Genomic DNA, 24,288 nt, shown 5'->3' on the forward strand with positions numbered 1-24,288 from the left:
AAATTCTTCCAATTAGGTTTATAATGGATAAGAAACATCTTCTTCAGATGCTTCCTTGGCAGTGAGGCCCTGAGTAGTTTGGCAACTGAGTTAAGACTGCCGCCATCCTGCCTTCCTTGGCTCCACTCGCTGCATGTGATTTGCACGTGGTTGTTTCCTACAGGGTCTGGGCTCTGTGTAAAATCTCTGGAGTGTTCTGCTGTGAGTGTGTGCACGTGCAGAATAAGTGCAGACCTTCACAACTCTGACCCTGGGACAGCCAGACTTCACCTGCCTGCGCCTGCCAGACATCTCGGCTGGCTTTCCTCCCTGTGTCTTTCAGTTCACCTTCTGCTGGCCAAGCAGAGTCTTCTCTGGCAAGATCTTTGCTTTCCCAGTGACTCAGTGAGAGCTGCTATTAGGTTTTCTGATCACTACGTTGGGATTTTTCCAATTCTCAAGAAAGACTACCAAACCCATTTTTCTAAAAGGCTAGAAATTCCATGCGAACACTAATTACATGTTTACAACACAACTAACTTCCAAGCCCCACATTCTTTTCAAGGTTTGTCCCAAGTTTACAAGGGCAGGCCCTGCCTTTCCCCTCCCCACCTTGGAGAGTGCTGGCGGGCTGGAAGAAAGGAAAGATTGCCAGATGGAGAAGTAGCCTCTGGGAGAAAGGAAATGCTGATGAATGGAAGGGTGGCCTTCAGGTGACTTTGAGCACAGGGTAGGTTCTGTGGGGGAACAGTTTTTACAAAGTCAAGATGAATGGGTGTGCTCGTACAAAGATTATTTTCTTCCTTCGACAAATGATCAAGGAAAATGGATTTAAAAATGTAAACATTCTCTTGTAGCATTTACAGCTTCTCTAATATAGGAGGCCAAAGGTCTCAAGCATTTAAAGTAAAAAAAGCAGGAACAGGGAGATAACAGTTCTTTCGCAGTTTGATTATAATCTAAACGTAACAGGAAAATCGCTCTCTACATAAAGCACTGTGATGAATAAATATCTGAGCGAGGAGATTGCTGGGTCTTTCCCCTTTCCCTTTCCTATAAGTTTTCTTTGCCTTTGAGAAAGGCCTTTGGTGATGAAGACAAATAGTGATTGAAAGAAAAGCCAGTGTTGGGCTTTGTTGATAGAGCACTTTGGGGAAACGATTTGTTAGGGCAGAGAAGCTCATACATTACACATGAGACCTCAGAGATCACCGAGTTCAATCCTTCATTTCACACAGCAGGGCACTGCGCGCAGCAGGTGGACAGTCTGAGGAGGCACCAAGCCTCGTCTCAGGCAATGTAGGTATCTGTCACCTCTGTGTAGCACAGGATGGGTCACCTCTACCATGACTCCTAAGGGATAGACTTCTTTTTCTACCAAACTGAGGATCTACTGAAAACCCCCTTAGGAAACAAATCCTTGTTATCAAACAATGACCTCTATTCTCTTTAGAAGCAAAGTCACTTGCCAATAGAGAAGTTGTTGATAGGGAGGGCTTTATTTGCCCCCAGGCATCTAGTTTCAGGTTTAGTGAAATTGGGCTGTGCTGGCTTTCACTCTACTGTATTATTGTCCCTTGAGTGGTATCTGTATTATTATTATTATTATTATTATTATTATTATTATTATTAAAATACCCATCTTGTAGGGTCATGGAGGTTTTTTTTTTTTTTTTTTTTAAGATATTTTATTGATTTTTTTACAGAGAGGAAGGGAGAGAGATAGAGAGCTAGAAACGTCGATGAGAGAGAAACACCGACCAGCTGCCTCTTGCACACCCCCTGCCGGGGATATGCCCGCAACCAATGTACATGCCCTTGGTCGGAATCGAACCTGGGACCTTTCAGTCTGCAGACTGATGCTCTACCACTGAGCCAAACCGGTTTCGGCTATTTTTTATTTTTAAAAATTAATTTAATTTAATTAATTTATTTTTATAAATCTACACCTCTTTAAAAAATATTGTATTGATATTTTACAGAGAGGAAGAGAGAGGAATAGAGAGTTAGAAACATCGATGAGAGAGAATCATTGATCAGCTGCCTCTTGCACATCCCCTACTGGGGATGTGCCCGCAACCAAGGTACGTACATGCCCTTGACCGGAATTGAACCTGGGACCTTTCAGTCCTCAGGCCAACGCTCTATCCATTGAGCCAAACCAGCCAGGGCAAGTATCTGTATCTTTAGATTTTGCTCCCTGCACCCTAATCTCCCAAAGTTTCCCCTGACCCCCCCCCCCCTTAGGTGAGCATGTGGTGAGAAAGGGGGCGTGGTGCAGCAGGGGTCCCAAGGGCACAGGTCTGAGGGCTCACACACTCAGTGTGACAGTCTGACTTCTCCTGCTGCACTTGGCCCTGTGGCTGCTGACGGCATTTGGCTCTGTCCACTGGCCCCAGCCGCAGGCCACAGTCTCTGTTTATGCTGTCTGGAGGGAGGGGATCCTCTGGAGCATCCCCCCACCTCAGGCCCAGGAACCCAGCAGTGAAATGGGCCATGTGCTCTCTCCGGGGACAGGGGCTCAGTCATCCTCCCTGTTCCTTGCCTGGACTTTCTGTAGCAATTCTTCCATAGCTGCTTCCCAGTCTGTCTGCCCCCAGCTCTTGGGTGACAGGAACTGTGTCTCATTTATCTCTGCATCCCAGGGTGGTCCTTTAATAGCTGTTTGTTGCTAAATGGCTGTTGAATCTGTGAGAAAAACAAAGCACATGGCCTTTCATTTCAATCATGTATTAAGTAAGCAGTCAGTGAGCCCCTATAACAGGGAGGCCAGAGAAGTGCTGGAAATGCATCTCTTGCTCTACAAGGACTTCCAGTTAACTAATATGACTAAGAATTTATCGCTGCAGGAGAGAGAGAGAGAGACTGAACGCTTTCAAATCCAATTGCTAGGTGTTTCCCAGTCTTCCCCAAGGTCCTGTAACGGTTATGAAGACACCGACTTGTCTCCTGCATCCTTCTCTGCTAACAATCCACAGGAAACTGTCTGGATGAGGGTTTTATGTCCTCCCGGAGAAACTGCCCCTCACAAGACACATTGTGTGACACCAGCAGGCAAACTTGCAAAACGTGTTCTGAGCCCCAACCATACTCTGTTTTACCTAAGCAAATAAGCGCGTGATATGAAATATGTTTTAGAAAGCCCCACGGCATCTGCAAAATATTACTGGGTGGGGAGCAAAGTCTGCCCTTGGCTTGCTGGCTGTCGGGGAGGGAGACACAGGCGGGCGGGGGTGCGTGTGTGTGTGTGTGTGTGTGTGTGTGTGTGCTTTCTGTACTCAGCATCCGACGCCAGATCATGCTCGTGACCGCCCAAAATGCGGCTGTGAATAGTAAGAGTATCACAAGAGTTCTCAAATAGGAAAGTGGAGTTGGAACAAAGAGCAGGCACCAGACAGACTTCCTCTGTTAAAGATTATCCAACGTGTCACCTGGGTGCCAACATTCCCATAAGCCCCGGCAGCTCTATCTCACCTAGGGAAACTGAACGGCTTGGAAGTCCTGCCCGGGACTAGTAGCATTCCATAGAACGACCTCATCACAGGGGAATGGCCTTTATCTCAAAGACTGTAAGTGTGTTTGCTTTAAAGATGATTAACCATGCTCAACAATGACCAGATTTCCTAAATTAAACCTGATCTCTTGTTGTAATTATGAATCTCACAATCTCATTTAAGAGGAATATATCACGGGGGAGAGTGTAAATCTCTCTGGGTTGGCCTTTAAACAGATCTGCAGGCTGATGCCCAGTTAGAGGGAAGCAAAGAGAGGAAGGTTTCTCATTTGGGGAAGGCGGTGAGCAGAGCCAGTGCTGGCCAGACAGACAGGTTGGAAGAAACTTCCTTCAGTACCTGCCCCCACCCACCCCCCACCCCCCGCCCCCCACCCCACCCCCTGCCCCCGCTGTCATCTTCCTCCTTGAAGAGCTGAATTCTTTTAGGAAGTGAAGCTCTCGAGGTTTGTGATAGAGAAAATCAGTTTCTTTTTGTCCTTTTTTGTCCTTTGCCAGGGCCAGTAGAAGAAGCCAGTCACTGGTAGTCACTCCACTGACCTCCCAGGGAGGCCAGACCCCTCACCACCCATCCTCTACTCTTGTTTGCTCTTCCTTTTTTTTTTTTTTTTTTTTTTTTTTTTAATACCAACTCCCAGCGGCTTCCAACCACAGGGCCTGGTCCGAGCAGAGGACGGCCTATCGCATGTTAAATTGTGTTCCCTCTCCTCTACTTGCCTGAAGGTGCTAATAGGTACCAAGCCTAAGGGCTAATCCATGAAAACCATTAGGGAACAAATACAAGACAGCAGAATTCAAAATGAGCGTGGGTGGCCCATGGGTGCTCAATGGCCTGAAAGACTTTGTGGAGAAAGTTGACCCTTGAGCTGGGCCTTCAAGAGTGAATAGGTTTGGATGGGCAACGAGGGGGCGTTCTAGATGGAGAAACATCATGTCGTCCTTATGGCGGGTACATGCTTATTTTGCAGATTTTAGTATAATAGCTCCTTTGCTCTGTTTGTAGAAACATGTGGCAGGGATGGGAGGTTTCAAAAGCAGAGCTAAAATGTTGTCTTTCACACGATCTCACTCATAGGTGGGATCTAATGAACAAAATAAACTGATGAACAAAATAGATTCAGACACATGGAAGGATGGGAAGGCATGGGTGGGTGAGTGGGAAGAGACTAACCAGGGAACTTATATGCATATCTGCAAACCCAGGAACATAGACAGTATGCGGTGAAGGCCTGGGGCAGGGGGCACGGGTAGGCTTGAAGGGGTCAATGGGAGGGGGGAAAGGGGCATATGTAATACTTTCAACAATAAAGATTTTTTAAAATTAAAAATAAACTGTTGTCTTCCTGGAACTGGGGAGCAGGTGTTGGGTAGGAGGGTGTTTAGAGGACCATGGGGTGCTTTTCAGGCTTAACATGGCTTCCAGGTACCCAGATGTCAGTGGGCACTGAGTGTCCAACAGGCCTCCACCAATCTGAGGCCACTTGCCTTTCTGTGGCTGACCAGGGGCAGCTAGGAAGACCGGTGACTCTGCTCTCACAAGCTTGAGCTATTTCAGAAATGTGAATTAAAACCCTTTACAATTGGGAGTAATGATGCCATCTTTCCTGGAATTCTATGAAATGCCAGGGCTGGTTTCCTTTTCTTTCCTTCCTGTTTCACTCTCTTTTATTTTGCCTGGCTGGAACTTCCTTTCCCACTTTCCCCCACCCACCCCAAACTGTCCCTGGGCTCCGTTTGAAGGCCCCAAGTGTGTGTACGGAGAGATTAAGCTGTCCTTCTTATAAAGGAGAAACGTATTCAAAATGGGGCACATCAAAAGTGAAGGTAGGTGACAAATGTTTATATTTGGAAAGTGCTTCTGCTTTGATCCTGGTTTCTATTTTTTGAGAGCTTGACAAATGTGCCCTCTGGGCCTTGGCTTCAAACATCTTCAGTCAGCAGAGCACTTTAGAGGACGTGAAACTCATTTGATCCTGCACTCTCTGTTCCTCCGGTCCGGGGGATCCGCCGTGGCAGAATAGACCTCCTCTTGTCCTCGCGCACTTCCCAGAGCCGGCCTGGCTGCTGCCACCACCACCACCACCGCCGCCGCCGCCGCCGCCACCGAGGGGCCGCCGCCTCCCTCAAGTCCGGCTCTCAGGGCTGCACATGCCAGAGGCGGAGGCCAGTCCCGCTCCCCTCTCAGCGGCTCTGGAGTGCACTTGGCGCTGACGAATACTCCCTGACTTCTCTCCTCCAGGAGGTCACACTGCACCTCCCTCCCTCCTCCAGGAAGTCACAGTGCTCCTCTTTCTTCCAGGAGTTCACACTGCACCTCCCTGCTCCAGGAGTTCACACTGCACCTTCCTCCTCCGGGAGGTCACACTGTGGCCGGTTTGACTGAAGGGCCTCCTTCCTAGTCCACCAAGTGGTTTCCTGCAGTCCAGACCAATGCCTGCTCACTTTGGGGCCTTTGAACTGGAAACAGACAGAAGGCCATTGAGATGGTATCCCCTATTCTCACCAGGGCAAGTGTCCAGCTAGCCAAGATAGGAATCCCCCAGAGAAATTCCAACAGAGGAGCTTCAAAGCCAGGAATAGGATATTTAGGTAAAGGAATGGCTGAGAAGCCACATCGGGCCCACAAGGCAGCCAAGAGATTAGCTATGCAAGAAGCCTCCACAACCTCAGGCTGGAGGCAGAGAAGAAGGAGGTGCCATAACTTGAGTGTAGGGGCTGGGTCCTCTGGCAGGACCTGGAGCTGGAGGAGGCACATGCTCACCTGGCAGAGACATGGGAAGGAGGGGGCGGGGAGACATGCTCTTCCTCCTAGCCATCTCCCATCAGGACCACTCAGACTCATTGCAGATTCCAGATGGAAGCTCTTGACCCTGGTCCTGGAAACACACCTACAAAGGTCAGACACGCTCTCCACCCTGAAAAAACGTAGAGCAGAGCAGAAACGAATGGTTCTAGAAGCTTGCTTTGGGACTTCCTGCTTCTCTGGAAACCAGAAAGCAGTAGGAGGAGGGGAGAAGGCCCGAGTGCTGGACAGAGAACAAGGGAGATTCTGCCAAGCCTGTGTGGAGTGCGGACGGAGCCACAGTCCCGTGGGGCTGTGCACCAGGCCCCATATTCTCCCAGAAACACTCATCCCTAAATAACTTCTGCCGCTCCTCTCCAACGACGGGGTGCATGCCTCTCTTCTCAGAAGGGCTGGCTGAGGCAGGTGGCATTTCCAAGAACGCTCTGGCTGGGATTAGCAGGTTATGAATTCCCCCCCATGGGTCGCTGAGAAATGTGACTTTTGCATGCCTTGATAACTAGGAGGCACAATCATTTGGCTTCTTATGGTAAATACTGGGTTGTGGTGACATTTGGGGTCTGAGCACACTAGATTCTGGGAATCTGCAATGTATTACACATCTCTTATTTGAGTACTTTTTTTTGGATACAGTTTGACAGACACTGCCCGCTTCCTTATCTATATGTGTCCTGTGTGTGGTGTGTGAGAATATATTTATTGAGAGGTTGGGAGAAGGCATGGGTTGCCAAGCAACACTCTGGAAATGTAGGGCGACAGAGTTTGTACTCTGGGTCACCTTGGGAAGGACGCTCTGCTGCCCTGGGCCTCGGTTCTCTCTCCTTGGCAAGTGGAGTCTTAGACACTTTCTAATAACCTGCCACCCCTACACATGCCCCTCAAACACACGATTTTTTTATGGTGTTTAATAGCAACAATTTTTCCTTATTAAAAAATATATGTTTATTGTAGAAAGTTTGAAAACAGATATTTATTTTATTTTTATTTTATTTTTCGGAAACAGGGATATTTAAAGAAAATACAAATTGCCTATGTTTCCAAAACCCAAAAATAACATTGCTGATAGTTTTTATAAAATTAAATACCTATTTTAAATTGGGGCCATACTGTATCTGTAGTTATATACTTTTCCATCTAGTATTTGGTGGAAAGGTGTATGAGTATTTTACTTTTATTAAAAAACCTTCTTGTGGCACAGTGATTGAAAAATTGCCGCTCTGGCCTATAGACTAAAGCCATTGCCCGGTGTTCAATAACCAAATCACAGTTAAAGAAACAAATGATGGGTATAAACTCTCCTGATAGAAATTGGTTAATTATGGAACTTGCTAACTAAAAGTAGCATCAAAAGTATTTGACAATCTACTGTTAATTCCCTGGTGAACACATTTTTGGAAACAAGATGCTACTCCCCTCCCCTCCCCCCAAAAAAGAGAAAAGTACCAGCTGCAAAACAATCTATGCTTGGGTATTGAATCTCCTCTCACAAGCTGCCCCATCTCTACTTTTTTTTCTCTCTCTAGTAACATTAAATACCAGGAACAGTGTGTCTGAAGTTAGTAAGCCAAGTTCCTGTGATTGAAGAAGTATTAACAAAAGAAATAAAAACCTAAAAGATAGTTTGAGGAAATAAAAGTGCTAACCTCGTGACGACAGAGGTCAGTGGTAGTTCTAGGTGTGTACAAAAGGGGAACTAATCCGTTGTTGTTATTAGGAAAAGCAAAAGGAGAACCAAGTTGTGACTGTGCCCTGAAGGGCAACAGAAACACCCAAGTCTGTAAAAGAGAAGAGCAGAAGAAACCAGGCATTGTGGAAAAGTATCCTGGGTGAGGGGGAAAGAAAATAAAAATTTGATGCTTAAACTTTTTCTCTGAAATGAAATTTTCAAGTAATGCTACTTTATATATGAAATCCCCCCCCCCCCCCCCCCACACATACAACTTTTGGTGGTAGAAAAGTAAGTGGCAATAGAAAATGCACACATATAGATGGCCCAGAATTTTGGAAAGTAATCGAAGAATTTTGGGATCCCCATCTCTGGCAGATCAGGAATAACCAGTTGCCTGAAAATGGTGAGTTGTCCATTGCTCAGCAGCAGTGTCAGACTGTTCTAGGCTACCGTGGGCATGGACAGCATAATTCCAAGTGGGAACCAGCAGTTATGTGGCCATGGGAATGTCATCATTATTTGTCGTTTTATTATCAGGTAACATTACAGTTTCCATTCTACAATAATTTTGCTCTCAGATACAATAGCTGTGCTCTTTTTACTTTAAAAAATGTTTTTATTGATTTTTTTTAGAGAAAGAGGAAGGGGAGAGAGAGAGAGAAAGTGAGAGAGAGAGAAACATCTATGTGAGAATGTGAAACATCATTTGGCTGCCTTGAGAACACATCCTGACCAGGGATTGAACCCAAAACATGGGCATGTGCCCTGACCAGCATTCAAGTCGGTAATCTTTTGGTGCATGGGACAATGCCCAACTAACTGAGCCACACTAGCCAGGGCCCCATATTTTCTTTAATTGACATGAAACATTGTATTTGTTTTGGATGTACAACATAGTGATTTGATGTATGTATACATTGCAAGATGACTATCACAATAAGTTTAGATACTTCCATCACCACACAGTTACATTTTTTTTTCTTATGGTGATAACTTTTAAGATCTAAACTCTTAGCAACTTTCAAATATACAATTCGGTATTATTAACTACTAGAGGCCCGATGCAGGAAGATTCCTGCAATAGGGCTTCCTGCAGCAGTCTGTTTCCCTCCCTTCTTCCCCGCCCCGCTTGCTTCCTTCCCTTCTCCCCGGCCCTGCTTGTTTGCTTCTCCAAAGCTTTGTTCCCTTCTGCAGCATTTGGCTTCCTTTCACACAGTCTTAAGTCTTCACTCTGCACCTGGGTATGCAAATTAACTGCCATATTGATTGGGCTAATTTGCACACTCACCCCTGATTGGCTGGTGGGCGTGGCTTGTGGCCATAGTGGAGGTATGGTCAACTTGCATGTTTCTCTTTTATTAGCTAGGATAGTCACCATGCTACATATTATATCCCTAGGTCTTATTCAACTTACAACTAGAAGGCCAAGCTCATATTTTACAACTAAAACCTCTTTCCATTCTAACCATATAACGTACCTCTGTGGGTGTTTGTGTGTTGGAATGTCAATGGGGCTGGACTTCACTGTGGGGGAAATTGGGAGCCACATTAGGCTTAAGACACCCTTGGCTGCAGGGTCTTCTTATAATGAGGTGACTATCACTTTACCTTCTGGGCTGCTCACATAGCCTGGAGAAGGCTTTGAAGGCAAGGATTCCTTTCTAAGCAGAAAACTAAGACTTTGGTAGGCATGACCTGATGCAAGTTTTCTTTGACTCAGCAGAGCTTTTGTAAAAGTCCCTTTAGATCAAAACACCTGCATCTCAGCAGGTTAATACAGGTGCCACAGTTTTCATCTTGCGCAGCTTGTGATGTAATCTTGTGTTCCAGGATTAAAATTTAAAAATGAAGAAGATGCCAAAACTGGTTTGGCTCAGTGGATAGAGCATTAGCCTGCGGACTGAAAGGTTCCGGGTTCTATTCCAGTCAAGGGTATGTACATTGGTTGTGGGCACATACCCAGTAGGGGGTGTGCGAGAGGCTGCTGATCGATGTTTCTCTCTCATCGATGTTTCTAGCTCTCTAACCCTTTCTCTTCCTCTCTGTAAAAAAGCAATAAAATATCAAAATGAAGAAGATATTATGCTGTGAAATAAGCCAGTTAGAGGAAGACAGATACCAAATGGTCTCACTTATATGTGGAATCTAATGAACAAAATGGAAACAGAGACAGGGATACATGGAACAGACTGACAGCTGTTGGAGGGAAGGATTGTGTGAGGGCTGGATGAAAGGAGGTGAAAGGATTAAGCAAAAAACAAACAAACAAACAAAAAACAAAACAAAAATATATAGATGAGGACAATGATGTGGCAATAGCCAGAGGGAAAGGGGGTGGATGGAAAGTGGAGGTGGGGCAAAAAGGGGGAATGAGGACTGAAAGAGATTTTTTAAAAAATATATATTTTATTGATTTTTTACAGAGAGGAGGAGAGAGGGATAGAGAGCTAGAAACGTCGATGAGAGAGAAACATCGACCAGCTGCCTCTTGCACACCCCCTACCGGGGATGTGCCCGCAACCAAGGTACAAGCCCTTGACCGGAATCGAACCCGGGACCTTTCAGTCCACAGACCGACGCTCTACCACTGAGCCAAACAGGTTTCGGCTGAAAGAGATTTTGCTTGGGCCATGGGTGCATGATGCAGTGTGCTGATGATGCTTGGTTGAGTTGTACACTTAAAACTTGTATGATTTTGTGAGCCAATGTCACCCCAATAAATTCAATTTAAAAATGAAGGTTCAACATATTCTTGCGACCTAATAAGGAAAACAGGGTCTTTTCTTGACTTAGTTTAAAAAAAAAAAAAAAGAAAGAAATATATATATATAAATTTATATATATTTGGTTTGGAAGTATAAGATATGTGAAGGTCAGTCTGTGAAAAGGTGCTTTTCAATTGAAAAAGTGGAAGCAAATGCTAGAAATTGCCCCACTTGTACAGGTATTTTTGACTAAGGCTTTCTGAGCTTTCCAGACTTCCAAAAACTAAACAACACAAGAAGAAAACACCTCTGAGACTCTTGTTTCTTGACATTTAAGCCTGCTGTCTCTTCGGGGCCATTCCTGTCTGTGTAGCAGTCTGATTCAGAGACCCGGTCTTCTCGGCACACCAGAAGGGGCTGTTGAAATGCATATACTCCAGCACAGTCATGACAGGCTGTGTCAGAGAAGCTCTTTCCCACCCCACAGTGTCTTTGTCCATTGGTGTGCTTATATGCATGCATACAAGTCCTTTGGTTGATCTTTCCCCCCAATCCCTGACCCTCCCCAGCCTTCCCGCTGTAATTTGACAGTCTGATCTGTGCTTTACTGCCTCTGTATCTATCTTTTTGTTCATCAGGTTATAATGTTCTTTATTTTCCATAAATGAGTGAGATCATGTGGTATTTTCTTTCATTGCCTGGCTTATTTCCAGAGAAGCTCTAGAGAAGAGAGTGCAGATTTTTAAAAATTCCTGGGTATTTTAATCCTCTCTTCCTTGTTTTGGAATGGGGTGGGTGGGATGGGTAGGAAGTATGAGGAAGAGGTACCTTGGTGGAATTGAATAGTGACCTCGTGAATAAGTTCAATTTGACCTTTAGGAATTTATTAACTTGTTATTGGTTTGAAGTTCTAACCTGAGATCTAAGAGTTGTCTGCAGGAATATGCACGATTGGGGGGGTGGGTGGGGTAGGAGGTATGCTAGTCTTGGATTCCGTTATCGAGAAAGCTCAGAATTGGTCGGAGAACAAAGTGTGCCTCTGTATGCAAGTGTTTCCCTCTATCTATCCACTTGATATTCTGACTCCCCATTGTTCTCCTGGTGAGATTACACCTCCCAGCACACCGCCTGCTCCCCTTTGAATTTCTCTGTTCTCCAATTCCTCTGGAAACAAGGACCCCAGAGGGTATGGCGGGTAGCCACGTTGCCTGAAATCTTGTCTCCATACTCTCCTAGCCAAAAAGTGGTGGAGGTGACAGCAGTGGCCGCCAGCTCAGCCCTGCCCTGGTAGAGCCAACCTGATTTTGTTGGCTGAGGAGACAGCTGGCCAGAGATTGGCCAGAGCGTGGAGGAAGAGGGACCACAGAGGAAGATGAATCAGGTCATGCAAGCTTTAGCCAGCAGGACTCTGCCTATTACTCAGCTGCTCCCTTTCTCTTTCTCCAAGGAGCAAAAGGGTCAGGTTCATCATGCAGAATTCTCCTCCTGTGGGTCTTCGTTCCTGGTCCTCCCCCTTGCTGCAGGAGTGAAGTCTCAGCAAAGATCCAGCAAGAACTCTAGTTTTGGAATTCTGTAGCGAATACTCCCTTGTTGACCAGTCTAGTTCCTGTGATGTATGAAGGCGAGGGGTAGAGATAACAGGGCCGGAGAGTCCCTCCAAAAAGCCCTGGGAACCAGCACCCATCAGCTCAAGAGAGGAGCCACGTGCTGGGCCAACACAAGAACTGTCTCCGTGGGGCCCGTGAGAGATGAAAGCTGCCAAGGTGGCCCTGACTGGTTTGGCTCAGTGGATAGAGCATCGGCTTGTGGATTAAAGAACCCCAGGTTCGATTCCTGTCAAGGACATGTACATTGGTTGCGGGCACATCCCCAGTAGGGGGTGTGCAGGAGGCAGCTGATTGATGTTTTTCTCTCTTCCTCTCTTTAAAAAAAAAAAAAATTAAAAAAAGAACATATATATATATATATATATATATATATATATTAAAGAAAGAAAGCTGCCAAAGTGTGTGTGTGTGTGTTTTATCTTTATTTATTTATTTATTTATTTATTCATTTTAAGAAAGAAAGCTGCCAAAGTGAAAGGGATTTCACCTTCAGGTAGAAAGCACTTACCAGTGTCTGAAGGATCATTGGCGGAGGGGAGATATTATGCCAATTAAGTCAAGACAATAGCATTTTGTTCCCCAGGCAGCGAACCCTGATAAAATGGCTTGTCCAAGGGAAGGAAAACATTTCATTGCCTCACCTTTGAAAAAGGAGAATCCTTTCTGTATTTCCTCTATGGGGGAGGGTGTCCTTTGTTCTTGCGCCTCGGACCCACAGCTATTCGCCACATTTAGTTTCAGAGGAAGGAACGTGGTAGTTGAAAAAAAAAAAAAAAACAAAAAAAAGAAAAGAAAAAGAAAAAGAAAAAAAGGAAATAGTGAGGTTAAGTGAGCAAGTTGTTAGACAAGGAAGATCCCATCTCAGGGTCTCTGTTCAATAAGCCTGGGGCGATGCTGTAGAATCTCAGATGCTTCCTTTTCGGCAGTGTCTCTAACACCTGCTCCCTTCTTCCCCGGGGGTCCTGTCCTGGGTGGGCCCTGCAGCAGACTCCTGCAGGGCATGCATTCTGTGAGCGGTAGGCACATTTTTCTGGAGAAGACCGGTTACCACTCTGATGACCTCATTCCAGAGAGAAGTAATTTCTCCCACAGAATCATAAAACTTGGCAGTGGGGAGGGGTGGTAAGCTCAGGATCCCTACATTTCCATTTCATAGCCTAGAACATTGAGAGGCCAGGGCTGATGAAGCGACTTCCCTAAGGCAGAACGAAGAGTCTGTGGAATGAGTCTACTGTGCTTTGCAGCACCTGGGGCTTGTCCCCAAAATGACTCGGGCCCTAGGAGCATTAGAAAACAAAGGGGGCCCTGGCCAGTTGGGCTCAGTGGATAGAGCGTTGGCCTGCAAACTGAAAGGTTCCAGGTTCGATTCCGGTCAAGGGCACATGCCAGGTTGTGGGCTCAATCCTCAGTGGGGCACTTGCAGGAAGCAGCCGATCCATGATTCTCTCTCATCATGGATGTTTCTCTGTCTCCCTCTTTTTTTCCTCTCTGAAATAAATTTAAAAAATATATATATTTTTTTAAAATGAAAGAAAACAAAAGGGGAAAATAGAAACCCGGCCTGACAAAGTTCCCGAACCATCGCATTCTTGGTATGGCCAAGAGGTTTTAAGGGTCCTTTTATCAGTCTTAAAGCTGTTTTAATCACTGGGGAGGAGAGCCTTCCCAGAGCCTTCCCTACTTTTCAGGGTCCTGTTTCTCCGGGGTGACCTTTTCTTTCAGGTGAAATGCAAAGACCCCGCCTTTCCTTAGAAGGCAAATGACTCAGAGTATCTTTTCCAGATGCTGCTGGTGGCCTTGGTGTGGCCTAACTCCAAAGGGGTGGTGGCCATCATCCTGATCCCACCACAGGGAAGACCCTTTCTGAGAACAGACCGGGCATCTTCGGGGAGAGTCCCCAATCGATACTGTGTTGGGAGCAGTGGCTTTTCGGGGGGACCTGATCCCAGGCATCTGTGGTGTGAATGCCCAGAAAGGTTGACTTTGGGCCGAGCAATAGGATGGGGAGGTTTGATAATATCAGCAGGGGTAGGGGAGGGAGGATGCTGGCCTGGTCTTAGACTAACTCTTTTGGGAAAGCATTTACTGGAAATGGTAGTGGGGGCAGGGGCAGCTTACAGAATTACTCAGCTAGCAGCAGAAGTTCTTTGAGCAGAAATCCCCAAGTACTCATGGCCACCCCACTCGACTCTCAGTGCTCTAGTCATGCCATGCCTGTTGCTTAGGATTTGGAGATTATTTTGAAGCCTTCGAGAGCATTTATCTTTGAGCCTCTCTCCTGAAAAACCCTACCAAATTGCCCCCCACTCCCCCCCCAAAAAGATAAAATATCTGAGCTTTCAGTTTTACTTTTATTTGGAGTTAAAGTAAGTTTCATAGTCTTGCTATGAAGAGGGTAGCGAAGGATAAAAGATGGAGAAATCTTCACTGCCGACCAAGCGCCTGATCCCCTTTTCAGCTCAGCAATACAGCCCGAGTGTGTAAGCATGGCCGGATAGAACTGCCGTGCTGGAAGGAACATGTGCACGTCCACCCTTCCTCGTTCTGCCGTGATCTCCACATCTTTTAGACTCCTCCAGAGAGAAAGGCACGGGGAGGGGGTGGGAGAGGGCAGGGGGAAGCTGGGAAAGTGGCTAGGGTTATTTCTTGGCCGCTGCTAGCAGAGCACCAACTTCCCTCCATTTTGGATAGTGTCCTTGCCACTCAGGAGAGGCCTAAATAAGGCCCCGGACAGCCTAACAGAGTTGATTGCTTCTCCCAGCAGGTAGAACCACACCCCACTCCCATTTTCTGAATCTCACAGGATTTCAGGGGGCCTTAAGCCACCAGCAAAAGCTGTTTCAAAACTGCAGCACAACCCTAACATCCTAAACCCTCTGCCCTCCGGTATGTGACTAGCCTGCATGAGGTGAGAGAATCAGCTTTCTATTATTTGTTAAAGTACTCAGCAAACCCAGAAATAAACATGCACGCTGATGTTGGTTTGAGAACCAAAGGCCATCTTTCAAGTCTAATAAATGTGATAAAAATAAACATCCTTTCATAAGTGTAATGGAGCATGGCTCTGTGTTTATCTTGTGTCATGTACTTGAGATTACCCCACTGGAAGAAGAAAACACTTGATTAATGCAGGGAGTCTATTTTGTAATCTGCACTGGTTGGAAAATGTTTTCTTTTTTTTTTTCTTAAATCCTGCCATGCCCCTTTTTTGCTTCTCTGAGGAAGTTATTGATGGTGTGCTTGATAATAATGAGAATGCAGTAATTTCTTTTTTTTTCTTTTTTAAAAATATTTTTATTGATTTCAGAGAGGAATTGAGAGGGAGAGAGAGATAGAAGCATCAATGATGAGAGAGAATCATGGATTGGCCGCCTCTCACACCCCCGCAATGGGGATCAAGCTAGAGAGGGTGATTTTGTGCCCTGACCGGGAATTGAACCATGACCTTCTGATTCATAGTTCAACGTTCAACCTCTGACTCACACCAGTCAGCGAAAATGTAGAAATCTAATAAGTTCCTTCATTGTAGTTATTTGTTCTACTTGGTAATTAGTTAAAGAGGATCCTATATTCTTTTTCTTCCTGAAAAGCTTTACTTAGGCTGTTTTATGAAATACCGCAGAAATTACTTTCTACACAATCCCACGAAGTGGTTGCTGTTACTATCATTCTCATTTTACTGACGAGAATCCAAGGTTTTCAGGTTAGATGTCTTGCTCAAGATCAGACAGCTTTGTTAATGGTGGACAATGGGATTCAACACCAGTCCTGTCTGACTCCCATTCTCACTGGAATGGCTATGTCCACCTCACACAGCACCAGGGCACTGAATGAAGGTTGCTCATCTGATTCATTCATTTACTGAGCTCAAATGTTAGAGTGCCTACTGGGTGTCAGGTATTGGAGATACAGGATCGAAGCAGACAAAACCTCTGCCCTCCTGGAGCTTACATTCTAGTGAGATAAGGAATCAATAAAATAAATGATCAACTCTACATTAGTTAAGTGATGACATGTGATGTGAAGAAAAATAAATCAAGAGATGAATATATAGGATATGAGGGCAGGGTTTGCAATTTTATTTATTTATTTATTATTATTATTATTTTTTAATATATATTTTATTGATTTTGTACAGAGAGGAAGGGAGAGAGATAGAGAGTTAGAAACATCGATGAGAGAGAGTCATCGATCAGCTGCCTCCTGCACACCCCACACTGGGGATATGCCCGCAACCAAGGTACATGCCCTTGACCGGAATCGAACCCGGGACCTTTCAGTCCCCAAGCCGATGCTCTATCCCACATGTGTCAAACACAAGGCCCGAGGGCCAAATCCGTCCCGCCAGGCCTTGCAATGTGGCCCGCACCACGCTGTCATCACTGCACTCCGCTGCGTTTCCATCACAATGACAGTTTATGACTGTTCAGTAAACCATTCGGCCCGCGATTTAGGCTGGATTTTAGATTTTGGCCCCTTCTCTGATTGAGTTCGACACCCCTACTCTATCCATTGAGCCAAACCGGTTTCGGCAAGGGTCTGCAATTTTAAATGGAACAGTCAGGGAAGGCATTGTTAAGAAGGTAAGGTTTCGCCGAAACCGGTTTGGCTCAGTGGACAGAGCGTCGGCATGTGGACTAAAGGATCCCAGATTTGATTCCGGTCAAGGACATGTACCTTGGTTGTGGGCACATCCTCAGTAATGGGTGTGCAGGAGGCAGCTGATTGATGTTTCTCTCTCATCGATGTTTCTAACTTTCTATCTCTCTTCCTTCCTCTCTGTAAGAAATCAATAAAATATATTTAAAAAAAAGAAAAAGGAAGGAGGTAAGGTTTCAAGAAAGAGCTAAGGGAGGTAAGGGAGTGAATCATCTGGCTATCTGGAGAAAGAACCATCCAGGCAGATGGAATGTGCAAAGGCCCTGAGGTGGGGCCATACTTAGCATATTTGAGGAAACTAGTGTGACTGCCTAAGTACTGAGGGGAGGGGGGGGGGAAAGAGAAAAAGGGAAGAGGAAATGAGAGAGGCACAAGGAAGCTGGTGGGGTAGGCCCTTGTAGGCCATAGAGACTTTATCTTTTACTCGGCTGGAGAATGGGAGCCATTGGAAGGTTTTGAGCAGAGAAGTGACAAGCTTTGACTTTAGCTTTAGCAGGGTCCCTCTGGCTGCTATGTGGAGCTACCGTAGTTTAAGAGGGTAGAAGTAGGGAACTCAGTTAGGAGATTCTTTCAGTAAACCAGCAAGAGATGATGGTGGTTTGAACCAGGGCAGTAATGGGGGGAGGGGATGAGCTGTGGATGGATGGGTTCTGAAAATAAATAAAGGCAAATTAGGGTTTGCTAATGGGCTGTGGGACATGAGCTAAAGAGAAGTGTTAGGATGCCTCTGAGTTTTTCATTTGGGTGAACCCATGAGAGGAGCTATGAGGCAGTGACTTAAACTAGAAATGCTTTTACTGAGGAAGAGATCATAGAGAGGCTTGAGGAATGAAAAGGTGACTTATACAGATTTGGAAAACGGCTTCTGTGAATAACTTTCACTCCAGCAGTTCCTTCACTGACAAGCCGGAGACACTGAAAGGGGTACACTTGGTGAATGCATATCTACAGGAGGTTATCCTGTAGGATAGAAAGTTCTACAAAGATAAGGTCTTTTTCCTAAGACTATCTTGTCTAACCCAGTCTAAGGGAAGAATATTTGTTGCAAACCATCATCTTGAAGAAACCTACATTGTGCTTGAATGAGGACTGATCAGTTAATAGGTTATAGAGGTAAATATTCTGAGGGTGAGGGTGGGTTCTGAGATATGCAAAGCTGGATTGCTAGGGGAGATATGCTTATCAGGCCAGAATCTTGCACGTTCCTAGAGGAAGTGGGGGATAGGGCATGGGGGGGGGGGAGGTTTGGGGGTAGCTAGAGTGTGCAGAAGGACCTTTATCTACTTTGCAAAGCCTTATCCAAAAGCTATTGAAAACCCTAAGATGAATACTCTTAAAACCAAAGCATGGGGCGGGGAAAGGAAGGAAATCATTTCCATGGATCAAAGTAGTTTGGGGATTAGGAAACAATCATGCTAGAATTTCCAGGAAATCTTCTTTTATACCCACCCCCAACCTCACCTGCCGAAGTACTCTAGACTCGGACTGGGATTTTAAAAGTAAATCTAGTGCCCTGGCCAGCGTGGCTGGGTTGGTTGGAGTGTTGTCCTGTATCCCAAATGGTGGTGGGTTTGATTCCTCATCAGAGCACATATCTAGGTTGCGGGTTCAGTCCCCCAGTTGGGGTGCATATGGAAGGCAACCTATTGATGTTTCTCTCTCTTTCTCCCTTCCTCTCTCTAAAGTCAATGTAAAAATAAATAAAATTAAAATACATTTCTTTGAGAGCATTGGGAGAATTTCTTGACACTTATGGTAGTTGGGGTAATTGCAAATCTCTGGAGTGTCTGTCCCAAGATTGAAAAACTATGGGGAAACCACTGGTCTATGGTATAGTGACAACAATAGTTTACATTTATGGGATGCTTGCAAAATGCCAGGCTCTGTGGCAGGCAACTCAAGTGCATTTTGTCATCAAATCCTCACACAGTCTGAGAAGCTGTTATTATCCATAGTTTGCAAATAAAGAAATGGAGACTTGGAGAATCAATCAGGTAATGCACCCAATCTCAAGGAGCCAATGAAAGGCAGATCTGAGAGACTAAACTCCATCCAGTTGACTCTAAGACCTGCCCTCTCTCACTGAGGTCAGCAAGGGACACACCAAAGAGGGGCTGAAAGGCCTTTCTTAGAAAGAGGAATTTCTTTTCCCTACATTCTCAGAATTGGGTCACAAAAGGCTGAAAGCCAGCTAACCTTATTTGAAATTAAAGAGTCATTAGTTTTCTCAAGATTTAACTAAGAATGAAACACATTTCTCCCTCCTTGAAGTAATTTCATTTTCACATTATACTTTAAGTGGGATATCCTCTATTTACCTAATGCTTTCCTGTTCAGTCCTTTCAGACTATGAATCTTGTATATTTTATATACACAAAGGTGACTTTTCCTTCCTTGAATGACCAACGCTTATCAGCACAAGCAACCTATACTGAGCTCATAAATATGTCACTGGGAGTTCAGTCTCAGCCCTCCTCTGTCCTAAGAGTAATTCTCACATGACATTCCTTCTCTCCCTTTCTTTCCCGAACACTTGAACACCGTGTAGACTGTGCTTGTGCCCCCAAAGCACCCTCGGAGTCGGTTTTGGTTTCATTCCCCATTGGTAAGTATAAAAATGAGTGGCCAGTGCTTACACACTGAAGTCATTTCAGCAGGAGCCTGCAGACAATATAAAACAAGGCCCGTGGAGCCAGGGTCTTCCGATTCCAATTAAATGTTTCCTGTAAGTCTGTGCCAACTGTGCATCTTGTAAGAACATTTGAAAACAAAAGTTTGAACTCACAGGGACCCTGTTGCCTTAAAAACCTGTTTCCTGTTTGACAAGATTTTACAAATAAGAGCAAAGTAGCACGTTCAGCAACAAAAGTCATTGCTGGTAGTTAAGATGTGCAAAGGTAGTGGTTTCCTCTCCCAGACTCCCCCCACACAGCCTCATTGAGTTGCAGATTTGTGTCTTCCAGATAAACCTCTCTGTATTACAAAGGGCTGTAATGGCATTTCCAGGTTTACAGAAAATATTTGCTTAATCTCCCTGTCTCTACATTCAACTCAGCTCTGTGCTATCTTATGAAGTTAGAAAAGTTCTTCAAGACAACTCTGTAACTGTCATTGTCTCCATTTTACAGATGAGAAAATTGAGGCTCGGGGTTCATATGTTACTAAGTTTTGAATAGAATACTTTAGATTGCCAGAAATAGGTGTTCAAGGTGCCTCCTGTGTCATGACTTTGCACAAGCTAAGATGTTTGTTATGTTTTCTAATCCATGAAATGGGGTAAATGAAAGCAGGAACTTGGCATCATAGATTTGAAACACCTTTAAATTGTCTATAATAAAGGAACTTCAATGAAAACAAAACATTATTATATTAGTGTATCATTATTATTTTTTTTTATTAAGGTATTATATGTGTACATATCTTACCATTGCCCCCCCATACATGTTTTCCCTCCCCAGAGTTTTTCATCCATTGATATTATTATTACTTTAAATTTCTTAAAATTTTACTTTAAATGCCAATTGCCTTAAAATCCAGAATTTAAAAATATGACTTTTGATTTTTAAAAACATATGGAAATGGTTTGTACAGATCTCTTAATCTAAAATGTTTTTCAAGTTTAGTTGACATATACTATTATTATATATCAGTTTCAGGTGTATAACATTGTGATTATTTAAAAATTATCTTAGGACTGAAATTCAAATTTCTTCATGATCTGCATTAGCCTACTAGTCTACCAGCCTTTTCGCCAGCACAATTTCCTCCTTCTACTTCCCTTTTCTCTCTCTCTCTCTCTCAATCTCTCTCTCCTTCTCTTCCCCGCCCCCCCTCACACCCACACACACTACCCCTTTCTTCAAATTCACCCTCTAAATCTTTGTCTACATGGCCCCTAGTCCCTTCCACTTGGGCCACTCAGTCCTACCCACTATGGTCCCCCTACTTCTATGAGGCCTTCCCAGTTGCTTGGGAATGAGGCTGGTGTCATTCATAGCATTAGTATCAGAATTGGAAAGGCTGGCATTTGAGGCCTTGTGTATCATCATTGTGATTTAGGCAAGTTGATGCAACTTCTCCAGGTCACCATAATCATCTCTTAGATGGGATAATAACCTTTACCTCACCATGTTATGAGGACTAAATGAGATAACCCATGGACCACACAGGGCCCAGAATGGGCATAGAATACACCTGAGACTCTACCTCCCATCTCCTCGAATGAAATTCCTTTCTCTCTCTCTTATGAATGTACTTTGCTTAATACCTCTCTTATAACATTCATCAAATTCTAGCTTGTGATATTGTCCCTCATGTATTTGTCTCCTGCCCACATTAAACTATAGGATTTTCGAGAGCCAGAAAATTGCTGACTTATTTTTGTGTCCTTGCTTCATAGTAAGTTCTTTGTGCAATTTAGAGAACTCCAGGAATGTTAGCAACCAGCTCTTCTGGACTTGTTTGCCTTGTGGGGTGGGCTGGTGACTAATGCTCATGGCTAATTTGTGGAGCATGGGAAGCTGAGCCACAGGTGAAGTGAGTCAGAATCGAGGCCTGAACCTTCCAGAACTCACTTCCAACCTCTGCTTCCAAGCTGCCTCTTACTGGGTCAGCTTTGCACAAATTTAGATAAGTGACTTTCTGCATTCATATATATATATATATATATATATATATATATATATATATGCCCAGCGACCAGAATGGCAGAACAACCAGAATGATTGGGTGGCTTTCACATGCACCGTGGTAGCCAACCGGCATAATCCGGGCCCTGATCGGCCCCCTCCCTGGCTGGCCCTGCTCCCAATGACCTGCTTGAAGGCAGGGCCAGCTGGCCAACAGCCCATGGCCCCTCCCCCCTGCTGGGCGGGCTGGCTGGATCTCACCCGTGCACAAATTAGGGCCTCTAGTGTGAGTATAATTTGATAAAGTGAGATTCAAGCATTTATTTAGAAAACATATAATATTAACAATTTTTAAAAATCCTCACCTAAGGATATGTTTTTGTTTTTTTAGTGATTTTTAGAGAGAGAGAAAGAGAGAACATTGATGTGAGAGAGAAACATTGATCAGTTGTCTTCCATACAAGCCCCAGCCAGGAATTGAACCTGAAACCCAGGAATGTGCCCTAACCAGGAACTGAACTCACAACCTTTTAGTGCATGAGATGATGCTCTAACCAAATGAGCCACAAACTGGCCAGAGAAATATTGAAATATTTTTAATATTAAAAATATTTTTATTGATTTAAGAAAGGAAGGGAGAGGGGGAGAGAGAGAAAGAGAAATGATGAGAGAGAATCAATGATTGGCTGCCTCCTGCATGCCCCTTACGGTGGAACCAAGCCTGCTACCTGGCATGTGCCCTGACCAGAATTGAACTATGACCTCCTGGTTCATAGGTCGATGTTCACCCACTGAGCCAAACTGGCAGTGGGTGAATACTTTTAATGGTAGGTCTACATTCTAGGCTGTTAGACCTCTTACTCATGATACTAATCTTTATGAAAATCCTGAGCGGTGTTATTTTTGTCATTTGCAGCACAATAATGCTTAGACAATACTTGTGATATCCTATGCTAGGTTTGAGGTACCCATTAGTGAACACTATGCCCCTGTTTGCTAAGAGTGCAATGTAGTGACAGAGGCAGCCAAACAAATCATTTACTGTATCATGAGGTACATACACTAAGTTATAAAGTGGGAACACAGAAAGGGGAATAATTAACATTATTAGGAATGAGAAATGATCAGCAAAAAGGCAGTATTTGAATGGACTCCTGAAGGATGATAGTTCATAGAATAGATAAAGGAGAAAGGCAATTCTTGGAATAGGGAACAGTACGTTCAAGATTGAGAAGGAAAGAATGGAGCTTCTTTCAGTTACAGCGGAAAGAGGAGCTGAAACTTAGGCTGGGGCAGGACTATGTATCATGCCAGAGAGCGTGGCCTTTCTTTCTGAAGGCAATGGGGAGCCATTGAGGGTTGTACACAGGGGGAATTACTCTGTTGTTTTCTTACAATACTTTAGTGTGCCTGGAGTGGGAGCGGACTGAAGATACTCTGAGCATATTTGGTACAAAGTTATATCGATGGTGAAAGTTAGCCTAATGAAAATATGAATGTTATTATTCTTGTTGGCATTATTACCTCTGGATATTAGAAAAACTCAGCTTCTTCCATTTCAATGCTTATTTCTTTTTTGGATAAAAATTGAGAGAAATTCTGCTATGTATCTAAAACACTTCCTTGTGTATCTCAAAGAAGTTTTGACAGTGTATGGCAATTATTAATTTTTTGAATGTTTTTCATTGGTGGAAATGCTATTTGAATGGACAGTTTCCTGACATTCTCTTCACAACCCTGGCCATCCCAGCACTGCTGTGGGCAGAGCACTGGGGCATCCAACCATCCTGGCCCTGCCCCATGCACCTAGAATGAATGAAATCTTCAGACACAGACTATGTGTGCAGTGTGCATTATAAATGAGGATGGGTAGAATGTGTAGGGTATAGGGGAAAGATAATCCAGAAACTTTCATTGAGCCCAAGGATTTCCCTTGCACTGGCCAGTCCAATTCTGGCCCAAGCAAGGTCCTGGGCTGGAGGGCTCAGTGTCAGCAGCCCCTGCAGCTATTGGCTTGGCCTCAGGAAGGGTCCAGGGTGCCTTCACTTATGGGTCCCCCATGGTTGTCTCTGGGACTGACTCTGTATGGGAAATGTCCTTAGACAGCTATTTTTCTTTTTCTTTTTTTTTAAACAACACCTGATCGATCCCAGGTGACTGATCCCACTTAACCAAGTGACTTCACCAACAAACAGATGGTGCTGCTGGGGCCAGCCCCTATGCAAACAACCTCCTTACCCGTGGGCATGGCTGGCTCCTCCAGGCTTTCCATGTCAGGTTTTAACATTCCTTCCATTTCCAAGAGATGAGTTCTTGCTCATTTGCATCTCCTTGCAGTGGCCTGTGAGGGAGGCCTTCAGTGTATGAGGACAGGACCTCCCTCAATATGTGACTTTCCAAGGTCACTTGGGTAGGCTTGCTCCTCTTTTGTGGCCTCCACCTCCAAACCCCACCTTCCCCATGTGCTCCTCGATAGGCCACCATGCATTTCTAGAGGCTTCTTTTAAGAACACCAGGCATTGGCTCTGAGTCAGTAGAGCTTCCAGAACCTAGACATTTTAGTCCCCACCCTGGTGTCAGGGAACTTGCCCGTTTCGTGGTGGTGGTAGGTGGATCTGATGCAGGCCTGATAACTTCTTCGCAGGTGAAGAAGGACTCTGGGGTGACTGACCGCTGGGGTAGATGTGGCCCCAGGTGTGGTTCCTGTGGAAATGGTGAGTCAGAGGT

This window comes from Pipistrellus kuhlii, unplaced genomic scaffold, assembly GCF_014108245.1.
Source record: "Pipistrellus kuhlii isolate mPipKuh1 unplaced genomic scaffold, mPipKuh1.p scaffold_m20_p_6, whole genome shotgun sequence".
NCBI lineage: Eukaryota > Metazoa > Chordata > Mammalia > Chiroptera > Vespertilionidae > Pipistrellus > Pipistrellus kuhlii.